Below are 11,416 nucleotides of genomic sequence, written 5' to 3'. Positions count from 1 at the left end.
TGGAACTGCCTGTTTAAAAGTTGATCCCCGGACCCCACCAAGTCTACAAGCTCCACCTCGAGGACAGAATGGAATCTGTATTCATCAAGGGGCTTTTAATTGACAAATAAAACTTGTATATATTTATCCATGTATAATATGAAGGTTTGAAATATGTATACACTGGGGAATGGCTAAATCAAGCTAACTAACATCTGCACTACCTCACATACTTATTTTTTGTGGTGAGGACACTTAAAAAATCTACTCTCTTAGTAATTTTCAAGAGTACAATATATTGTTATTAACTATAGTCACAATGTTGCCTAGCAGACCCTTCTCAGAATCTAACAAAATGTTTGGCTAGTAATAGGGGCTCAAAAAGTATTTGTGAGTGAAAAGAGTGAATATATTAATTAATTTGTTAATGTATTCACTGGCAGGTGTATTTACCTAATTCAGTCTTTAAAATAATGTTCTATATTCCAAGTTTTCCTTAGGAAGTTAACCCAATATTATAGCTTGATTGTTTACACAAGACCCATAAAACAAACTATAATAGCAATAGTCAACAAAGAGATGATATTGGCATAATATAATGCTATATTGGTTTTATTGTGCTGCCATAACAAATTACCAAAAATTTAGTATCTTAAAACAACACAAAGTTATTGTCTTATGGTTCTATAATTCTATATAATTCTATAATGTCTTATGGTTCTATAATATAAGGTCAGAAATTCAAATATGAGTCTCACTGCACTAAAGTTAAGATGTCAGTAGGAAGCCAGATGTGGTGGCACATGCCTATAATCCCAGCACTTTGGGAAGCCAAGGCGGGAGGAGTGCTTGAGCTCAAGAGTTCAAGACCAGCCTGTGCAACATAGTGAGACCTCAATGCTACTAAAAATAAAAAATAAAAACAAAGATGTCAACAGGGCTGAGCTCCTTTCTGGAGGCTCTGGAGGAGAATGTTCCCTTGCTTTTTCCACCTTCCAAAAGCCACCCACCTTCCTTGGCTCCTGGCCCTTCCCTCCATCTTCAAAGTCAAAAACAACTGGTCAAGCCCTTCTTACAGTGCATCTCTCTGAGCCTGTTTTCATCATCACATCTCTCTCTGACCCAGCTAAAAAAGGTTCTTCTCCTTTAAGGACTCATGTGATTAGCTTGGACCCAACCAGATAATCCAAGGTAATCTCCTCATTCCAAGGTCCTTAACCTCAATCACATTTTCAAAGTTCTTTTGATGTGTAAGATGACATATTCACAGATTCCAGGGATTAGGACCTGGACATCTTTTGGGAACTTCATCAATGGGACTAGACTTCCAGTCCAGAACCATTGTGTTGTACCAGGTAAATGTCCTTGTCACCTCTTGGAAAGGTCCGGTTCCCCTGTAGCAATTTCAGTGTCAGTCACGCTGATCTTGGGAGGGAAATTCTCCCACAGCTAAATCATCAAATATCACCTCAGGGTAAGCCCCCAAATATTCCCCTCATAACAAGGCTTAATCTGTCTTCAATCATAATCACCTGATGGATTCTTTCATCCAGATGTGTCAAGCTGACCCATTTTTCTCAAAGAGGTAAAGAAACTAACCATGTAGAACAATACACCTGCTAAAACACACTGAAAATGAAAAAAAAAAAAAGGAAAATGTAAATTAGCTTTCAGAAGAAATCCTTTCAATTCGTGCTTCATTGGAATGGTATCTTTCCACTACTAAAGGTCATTTATCAATCCGGTTTTTATTATAAAAGTTTTCTTTTCAGTTTGGTGATGATTATTTTTCTCACTTCTGCCCTTGGCTTTTCTCTTATCCCACCATGCAGAAGGAGCTGGTGGGCTTTTATTGTTCTGTCTTCCACCATTATTGGAGAATATTACTCTCAATCCCAACATTCCTGGAAGTAAATTCGTCTTCCCTCACAACCTGGTCTTCCTTGCCTTCTATATCTCCACAGCTCCTGCTGCTGTAGGATTGTATTCAGACAAGCCCTGGTTGGTTGAGTTATTGTTACTGTTCCAACATCATGACACCTGCAGTCAAAAGAGGGCCCAAGACATTTATTAATGTGCACCTCTGAAGAAATAGCACCAGAGTGTTTTTCAAATGCCTATAAGCTTTACTTGAGAATTGACCGTTTATTCCAAACCAAGGTTCTTTCTTTGATTCTTCAAGGTTTGAGAGATCATATTAGAGCTCACGTTAGATTGCTCCATGACACATTGTTCTTATCTAGGATATGCTGCTGCTCAACCTTCTATGAAACTGAGTTTTGAGCAGCTGTAAACAATTAAGGGGACATTTTCAGGGAGAAGGGGGATGTGTAATTCCAGAATAAAACTTAAATCACTCTATTTGTTATACTAATTTTCCCAGGTAAACAGTATTATGAAATACTGCCAGTTGGAAATTTTCATTTCCCAGCATTGAGAAACATTCAAAACATGGGACAAATCCTCCTACTAGGAAGTTTATTAACAAAGTTTTATTAAGATGTTTAAATAAAATTCCAAATTATCACATAAGTCAAACATTAAGTGACAGTTTACAAGTAGATGTTAAAATTTCCTGGGTAACCTTAGTGCTAAAACTAGTGACTCATTCTTCCTTTCTCTGACAGACACACAAGATCTGGGTCCTCTCAGCTTTCTCGAGACATTGCTGCAAATTATATATTTGGTCCTCTCCCACACTCAGCCACATTCTTCACTGGGTAGCTGTCCCACTCTTTCCATAGAACACCCTCTGGCACTCCATACACTAGACCTTGGAAGTGGCCAGGAAAACCTCCCTCGAGCCCCTCAGCTGCACACTAACTTTCCTCTCCACTAACAGTGACTCTGGCTTCAGTTGCATAGGTTTTGATCTTTTCCCTTCCCAGATACTAGAAGGGCATGGGTCACCTACTGATTTTTGCTTACCATGCTTCCTTTCCACTGGAGGCCCTCATCACCTACATTCCTTTCATTGTAACCATCAGAAAGGCAATTTATTCATAATTTCTTTCACTGGTGGTCACAGTTTTGTTTCTCCTCCTCCACCATCCTGCCCAATAATATGTAATTCTATGCTTTCATCAGTGACTTTCTATCCTGTTTCAATATTTTTTTGATCCACAGTCTCATTTTCCTATTACACCTCCTACATTCATGGCTGTGAGCTTACGCAGGTATTATGGTAGCATCACATAGCAAATAATGATAGGCACAAAATCCATGCTGAAAAATAGAAAGTTTTAGTTGCTGTAATTGCTGCTGGTTATGCAGAAGGGTAGGCACACAGAAGACTATTTACCTTTACTTCTAAGCAACAACTAGAGCATCTCTAGAGTCAATCAATGTCTTATCTTACTCTTAACTGGCTTGCAATAACAAGACAATATTTCAAATAGTGAATAAGGCAGCTCCTTTTTAGGTCCACTGAAATATGGATCTAAAAAGCTATAAAGCTCATTAATTAATCACAATTATCTTCACCTTTTCTATTCATGCAGCGATTCCTTGTTTGAAGCCTTTAGCATGTGTCATAAAACCAAAGCCAATTTAAAAATAAAAGCACGTTGTTCATTACTATATAATTTCTAGGAAATACGTGATTGATAACCTGTAGTACTTACCACTGTGCCTAACACAGAGTGAGCTTCTCAATAAATGGCTATTGAATGGATGGATGAGTTAATGTGGGAAGAAGGTAATAAAACTTATTTCCATATACTGCACATGACAGTTCATCCATTACTTCAAAGTCAGAACATATATGCTGTTTCTTGAATGAATGCCCAGCATTTTGAAAAGAAGTAGATAACTGAATGTAGATCAAGGTAAAATCCAGCAGTGATGACACACCTCCATGCCATTTGGCTCCATTTTTCGTCTGCCTGTCACAGCTCCCAACCTTCGTGTCAGAACTCATTCTGTCTTCCTTATTGAAACTATTATTCATAGTCAAGGTATCTGCAACAAAAAACAAACAGGGAAATCAAATGTTTTGCATTCATTCCTCTTGGAGACAGCTCACAAGTCAGTCTTTCTACTTTCACCTCCGCAAACTCTTTACCAATCAGCACCTCTCCCACTGTGCCTTAGAAAATCTTTTCCCACCCTGACTTGGAGAAATACAAATCTCAATGTTGAATGGAATACCAAAGGGCAAAATAAATACAGCTCTGATTCTGTATGGGGTGGCATCGTACTTTTTTTGGCTTCATAAATTCTCTCAACTGCAGAGAAGAAGCAGAACCAAAGCTGAGATTCACAGACTTGAAATTCTCTGTCTTAACTCAGGTATTGACCCTGTTTTAGAGAGGAAAGTCCAGAAGCTTTGGTCAATTTGTCATCATTTGCATTCTTGGGAGAATGGGGGAATCCATTTGGCATAGGCATCCAGGGACTTGAACCTTCTCTGTGGAAATGTGGTGGGTACAGTTTGGGTCAGAATCCCAGGTTCAAACAAGTAAGTCTTACTTTTAGATTCGAAATCTTCCTGTTTATAACAGTAATAAGAAATAATGGGGATGAGTGACAATATCATATTATATGACCCCCCTCCTTACTTGAAACTGTGTCTGGGTTAGACCTAATCTAGATTTTTAGATGCCTGCAATAGGTTATGCGGAGCCGGTTTTTATAACATTGATTCCACAACACTAATTGCTTCACCAAGCATCATAAGGATAAGGCCACTTGCTTGCTTCTTTCTCAATCAACAACATGCAACAAGAATGCCCCTGTCCTGTCCTCCAACTAAACTATGTACTCTAATAATGTAAGAAAGATACATAAACATCTCCTTAAAAAGGTCAGATGAGATAAAGACAGTTTGTTTCAGTTTAGCTAGAGTCACCATCAGTTTTAACTCATCTAAGGACTAAAAACCAGAATGCTTTTACAGCCTTTCATCAACAACAAAGAACAATTTAGTCTGAAGAGACACAATTTACAGATTGTTAACTGCAGTTTCACATAATCTTTTTGAAAATTTGCAAGATTGTAGCGGAAAAAAAGTAAATAGCCCTATGATTAAAGTTACATTGCCAGTGTTTGATTCTAAAGGGACCAATGTTCAAAAGCTGCTATGGATCCCATGCTGGAAGGTGAGGTACTTAATGTACAAAGCACTTCCCTCTCCCCTCATCTCACCACCATCACTAACATACCCAGGATTATGGGTTGGCCTCTGTGGCTATGAGCAAGCCACCAGCCCAACTGCTGCCATGTTCTCTTCTGCAAAGGAACTATCCACAGAGACTAGCACTCAGTGTACTTCAAAAATGAAAGGATAAAGTTAGCCTTAGGACGCCTATCCACATGCCAGGCTGGGAACACCCACACGTAAATCATGCTTCCAAATCAGCATTTCACTCCAGTGCCTGCATGCCCTTTAATTGTTCCTGACTTCTATCCTTCAAATCTGGTGCAGCCTCATATGCCTGTGGGTGGTAGAGTTTTTCTGTCTCTGCCACAGCCAGAGCCTCTCAGAACATTAGACCAAATCTGGCCAGTGGGTTATTGTTCATGGAAAACAACTATGCATCTCTGAAGACAAAAATCACAAGCTATTTTTTAATCACTGAATAAATTGAGGAAAAGTAACAGCCTCTCCTAGATAAATGCAATTCATCTCCCTAACAGCTCTGGGAAATGCTCCATCTCTGTGCAGAACTCAGTCTTTACATGCCACACAGTATGTGATAACCATAGGGAAAATGTAAAAAAAAAAAAAAAAAATGACCACATTCCTCTGGGTTGCTAGTGCCTCCCTCAAAATTCTCTTTCACCTGCTACTCCTAGGTCTCTATGGTCAGCTAATAGTTTTTTAATCCCACTCTTGAATGGCAAACATACAGCTCCCAGCCTTACTTTATGAACTTATATTTACAGATATATTTTGTCTTTCATTGATTTTCTACACACAAGATTCTCAGAAATAAATGCAGTCAAAGAGGTACTGTAACTTACCTACCGCTCAAAATTAGTCAGTTTTTAATAATGGGGAAATCTACTTCTAAACTCTTCTCTTAAAGTCTACTTCAGAAGAAGCCCTCTGTATTAGTCCTTTCTCACACTGCTATAAAGAACTGCCCAAGAATGGGTAATTTATAAAAGAAAGAGGTTTAATTGCCTCATAGTTCTGCAGGGCTGGGGAGACCTCAGGAAACTTAAAATCATGGCTGAAGGGGGAGCAAACACATCCTTCTTCACATGGCTGGAGAATACACTGAGTGCAAGCAGGGGAAATGCCAGACACTTATAAAACCATCAGATCTTGTGAGACTCACTCACTGTCACAAGAACAGCACAGGGGAAACCACCCCCATGATCCAATTACCTCCACCTGATCCCACCCTTGACATGTGGGGATTATGGGGATTATAATTCCAGATGAGATTTTGTATGGGGACACAGCCAAACCGTATCACCTTCTCTGTCACCAAACCTTCCCTTCTTCATGTACCAACTGGCACACCACCAGGAATTTGAAAAAATACATAGAGTGAGCGAGGGCTGAGCCTTGCTGAGAATGAAGATCATAGATCCAGAAGAGAGATTAAACATGCAAACCCAAATTTCCAAGATCATTGGGGTTTCTGCCACAGTATTCTAAAGACGGCACAGGAGGAGCCAGGAAGCTGGGTCCCCTGAAGCTCTAGTTTCTTACTTCCCAAGGATGTCTACTAACTAATTAGAAGTAAAGAGGATAAGGCAGGAGATTGGAGCAGAGAGTCATAGCCAGGAATAGCCAAGGTAGGGCCACCAGAGTGTTTCTAGATATCTCAAGCAATGGTTCCAGAAGTAACTGCTGTGTACGTTACCGGAGGCAGGGTCACACCCTGGTGATCACAAAGAATTTTACATTGTTTTGATGCATTTACTCCCATTGTACTCTCTAATTCTAAAGAAACAGAGCATCCAAGTAATATTAAGCACTTTTACCCAAGATATTTCATTTTATTAATACTAGCCCTTTAGAATTTTAATCAGTACTAACACAATTATTTTTACATAAACCAGCCTGGTTTTCTGTAGCATGTTTCTGACAACGGTATAGAGATTTAGCAATAATGTATTTGACCTGGTAGTCTAGGACCCTGGTTTCTCTCAACCCAGACCCTCCCATAGTTATTTGGTTAGCTATCTGGCAGGCAAGTAATAAACAAACCACTCCTTTTATATCTTCACCCATACAGTGGGGTGGTTAGATTAGAATAGTCTAAATTCCAGCTAATTCTAAGGTTCTTCCATCATTTGGTATATTTATTGAGCTCTCTAAGTACCTAGCATTATTGGAGGCATGGTGGAAACACACACAAACACACACACACACACACACACAAATATATTTTTAAATGCCTCCACCTTCAAGGAGTTTAAAACTTAATTAGTTAATACTCTGGATCAAACTAGACTATGATTTCCTTAAGGGCTTGTATTGGGCCTAATTTATTTCTGTCTCCCACAGTGTTTAGAGGAGTGTGTATTAAATAATTAAATAATGCATGAATGAGCAAAAATGCACATGCCTAAAGCCAACACCTGTGGGAGTATAACACTGAAAGTAAGAGAAGATCAAGTTCAGAAAATTTGTGATTAGCATCAGAAGAAGGCAGTGAAAAGCAATGCACACCAGCCTCTGAGGATGTGATAATTCCAAAGACAAATGATACAAAAAGCAAGAGTCTCCAGGATGCTGAGAGACTTGTGATTACTGTGCCCTGGGATGTTTTCAGGTTTCCCGCTTTCCATCAGGTAAAGCTTCCCAGTAATAATGCAGCCTGACCAGAACCCAAAATAGGATGGAATTTGGATAGCTGAGGAGAAAGTAGAAAATTCTACAAGGAATTATTTAGAAAAGAAATAAATTTAACATGTTTGAGGGTAGAAGTGATCAGACTTACCAATAAATAAATAAGATTTCATGCTAGAGAGTGTATCCATTCATTTGTTCAACAAATATTTATAAATATTTACATAAATATTGAGCACATGCCTTGTGCCAGTTACGGTTCTGGGAACTGAGGAGACAGCAGTGAACAAAACAGACAAAATTCCTGCCTTGATGGAGCTTTCATTCTACTTGGGGGAGACAAAACAAAAGAAAAATATAGAATGTGTCAGGTAGGAATAACTGGTATGGAGAAAAATAAATCAAGGAAGGGGGAAATGCCTGTCAGGAAAGGCCTTAGTGCTGGTTTAAGGAATGGAAAAACTAACTTATACATGTTCTCACAGCCCTGTATCTCTTCAGCTATCTCTCCTTTGTCTAATTCAAATCCACCCTGCAGTGGCATAATCCCATTTTTACTCCTCACCTTCCCATTTCATGTGTGATAAGTACAACAGAGACCACGTATTTATCTGAAATTTGTACCAGGCTACTTAACCCAGGTCTCTGACTGGGTTGCACCAAGTCTCTAAATTTGCACCAGGTCTCTGACTTCAATCATTGTCTCCAACTTTGATGGAGCAGTGAGCCAGCTCAATATGAAACTTGAGAAATCCATATGTGTGTGGTGACAGACGCCTTTATAACACGCTCCATCTCCTTCTTATCGAGCCTACCTCTCTGTAGGCCACTCAGGATCCATGGTCTCCCCTTTAGGCTATGGAAAGCAATAAATGGTTTCATAGTAGAAATAATGTTTGGAGAGTCTCTATCTAGCAGTAGGAAGATAAGGTAAGAGGTTATTATTTGAGAATGTGAGGTTTTAAAGGTGACAGTAAAAAGGGGAAGGAAGATAAAACAAAGTACGTAAAGAACTATTTCAAGGAAATTGTATAGGATGAGGTAATGAATGTTTTTAGGGACTTAAACTATTTCAGTATTACACAGATAAAACTGGGAGAAACTTAGGGAGGTTTTAAAGGAAGATAAATTCAGGCTTGGACACAATGATTTCTGAATGATTTCATAATAATGAAGGCATCTAAGAAGGCAGCTGAAAATAGTGTTTGAACGCAGGTGAAAATTGGGGGCTGGAGAAATAGAGGCAAGCATTATCTACAGAGAAGTAGGAATTGGGATCATAAACTAAACCTATTCTCCAGGGAAAAAAGAAAGCATAGAAAGATAGTAACATAATACTTAGGGCCAGCTTAAGAAGCTCCTTCAGAGGCTGCATGACCTTGTAGCAATATTTTAAGCAGCACTCAAAGCTTCTAGCATAGGCATCTTGGTATGGTGAAAGGAGCCAACTCATAGCACGTACTTTCTCCTGTGTGCAGAAATTTAAAAACTAAATAAGTTTTCATGTCTTATTCTGTTTTCATCCATATGTTTATTGTACTTCGCGCTTCCCTGCTGAGGTGATTTTTTATTTTTCTTTTTGGCCCTCCTCCATCACTTCAAACTACAATGCTCCCCCATTTCTGAAACTCCCACAACCCTGTTTAGCCTTCCACCTATGGCAATGGTCAGTCTCCCACAGGCCTTTGGTTGATTTCTCTCTCTCACCTTTTTTTTTTTTTTTTTTTTTTGTAGTCAGTCTCACTATGCTACCCAGTATGGTCTCAAACTCCTAACCTCAGGCAATCATCCCACCTTGGCCTCCCAAAGCACTGGGATTACAGGCATGAGCAACCACACCCAGCCAACTTCGGTTGATTTCTAAATGCCCTTCCTGGCTCACATATTCCTGTGATGAAACTGAAACTTGTTATTACTGATGACAAGCAACTGACTCTTTACCAATGAATACAGCCAAAAAGCTGTGAGACACTATCTCTCGGTCAGGCTTGATCTCTGCAAGCGCAGTTGTCAGGGCTGGGAGAAAATACTATCTCCTCAGAAGCATCAACATCACCACTTCAACACTAGAGACAAAAGGGGTACCACTATGAGAACACCACCCTTTGAAAAATGACCCACCTTGGCACCTGTGCTCAACTAGGAGTCAAAACCAGACTCTTACTTTAGTCACTAGCCAGACAACACTCTAAGTCTCTAGAAACTACAGCATCATGTACAATAAATTACCTTTTTCCTTATGGGACTCATTTCTGTGTTTCTGGGTATGTGTGTGTGTGTGTGTGTGCACATGTGTGTGTTTAACTTAAGGATTCTTTAATTTTTCTCAACTCGGAGGCTGTGTAGATATACTATCTCATCTAGTTTATAGTTTATTGCTGCCTATCTGTCTCAACATATAAAATATGTTCATGCTGTGTTTTAGAACATTAATTATTTTCTCCTCTAGGGAAGCAAACAGTCTTGAACACAGGGAACTTCAACAAACATTCAAGCATTCAATAACTGGCCAGTGTATAAAGTACTTAAAATTTTTAAAATATTCAAAAATATTTTTAAATGTTAACTGAGAAATTTTTTAATTAAACTAACTGAGCACACACTTCTGCATTTCAAGTCCAGAATGAATATATGGCTTGTTCAGCCCACTTCTGCCTTCTCATGAACAGCAAAATCTAGACAAAAGTCATGACTAAATGACTCTTCTGTGGTTACTCTGGCTTCACAGCTAGAAGAAAAGTCAATTGCTATGTAACCACAGGGCTTATCTGTTTGTTCATTAAAAGTGCTGTAAATAACAGTTTCTGTGATAGTAGTTTTAATTAACAAAAATTAACAAATTAATTTTAATTTTAATTTGCTGTGGCTCACTCCTGTAATCCCAGCACTTTGGGAAGCTGAGGTGAGCAGATCACTTGAGGTCAGGAGTCCAAGACCAGCCTGACCAACATGGTGAGAAACCTCGTTCCTACTAAAAATACAAAAATTAGCCAGGCGCGGTGGCACATGCTTGTAATCCCAGCTACTTGGGAGGCTGAGGCAAGAGAATTGCTTGAACCCAAGAGGCGGAGTTTGCAGTGAACCGAGATTGTGCCACTGCACTCCCGCCTGGGCAGCAGAACGAGACTCTGTCTCAAAAACAAAAAATTTAATTAAAAAAATTCACAGCATTTAGTTAACAAAATCCAAATTGAATAGACCATGTAAATATCTGATCAGTCTTTGGGCAATTTGCTTATAATACACAAACTAATCATGAAACGAGGAATTCTGCAGTTGCCCTAGATTTCATACTGATGGAGAGCAGAAGACCTAGACACAGCCAGGCCCAGCAAGAAACAATATGATGCCACCTGACCTCAGGAGAGTACACTGAAGTTCTCCTCCCCATCCACCCCTCAATTTTATCTTCCTCTTACTCACCTCTAGTGAATTACCTTGCTTCCTAGTTCACCAAGGTAGTTAAAGCCATGTTAAGGTTCTCCATCTGCCATTTCATTTCTCTAGCTTGGCCCTATACTCATCCTACTAGTCTTTCTGCCTGCAGTTCTCCCAACCTCATAGCACTCCAATTTTCTATTCCCACCTGATCTACCTTCCTAAATCCCACTTTCCATCATGTCACTCCTCTGCTCAAAGGCCTTCAAAGAATCTACATGGCCCTCAGTATGGCCCTCCAAAACTTGA

The 11,416-nt window shown here is 39.4% G+C and overlaps 1 long non-coding RNA gene across 1 annotated transcript in view; it reads right to left on the bottom strand.

Moving 5' to 3' along the window:
* Positions 1-423: 423 nt before the first annotated feature.
* Positions 424-11,416, bottom strand: part of LOC130541340 (uncharacterized) — a 57,717-nt gene continuing 46,724 nt past the window's right edge. Inside the window, exons 3-4 of the long non-coding RNA XR_008955384.1 lie at positions 3,603-3,939; positions 424-2,019 (exon numbers count right to left, since the gene is read on the bottom strand). This is a non-coding gene — a long non-coding RNA (uncharacterized LOC130541340). The remainder of the gene's footprint in view (positions 2,020-3,602; positions 3,940-11,416) is intronic.

The sequence above is a fragment of the Pan paniscus genome, chromosome 2, assembly GCF_029289425.2.
Source record: "Pan paniscus chromosome 2, NHGRI_mPanPan1-v2.0_pri, whole genome shotgun sequence".
Classification (NCBI taxonomy): Eukaryota; Metazoa; Chordata; class Mammalia; order Primates; family Hominidae; genus Pan; species Pan paniscus.
Note: the sequence above shows the minus strand (reverse complement) of the source record. Positions and strands in the feature narration are given on the sequence as shown.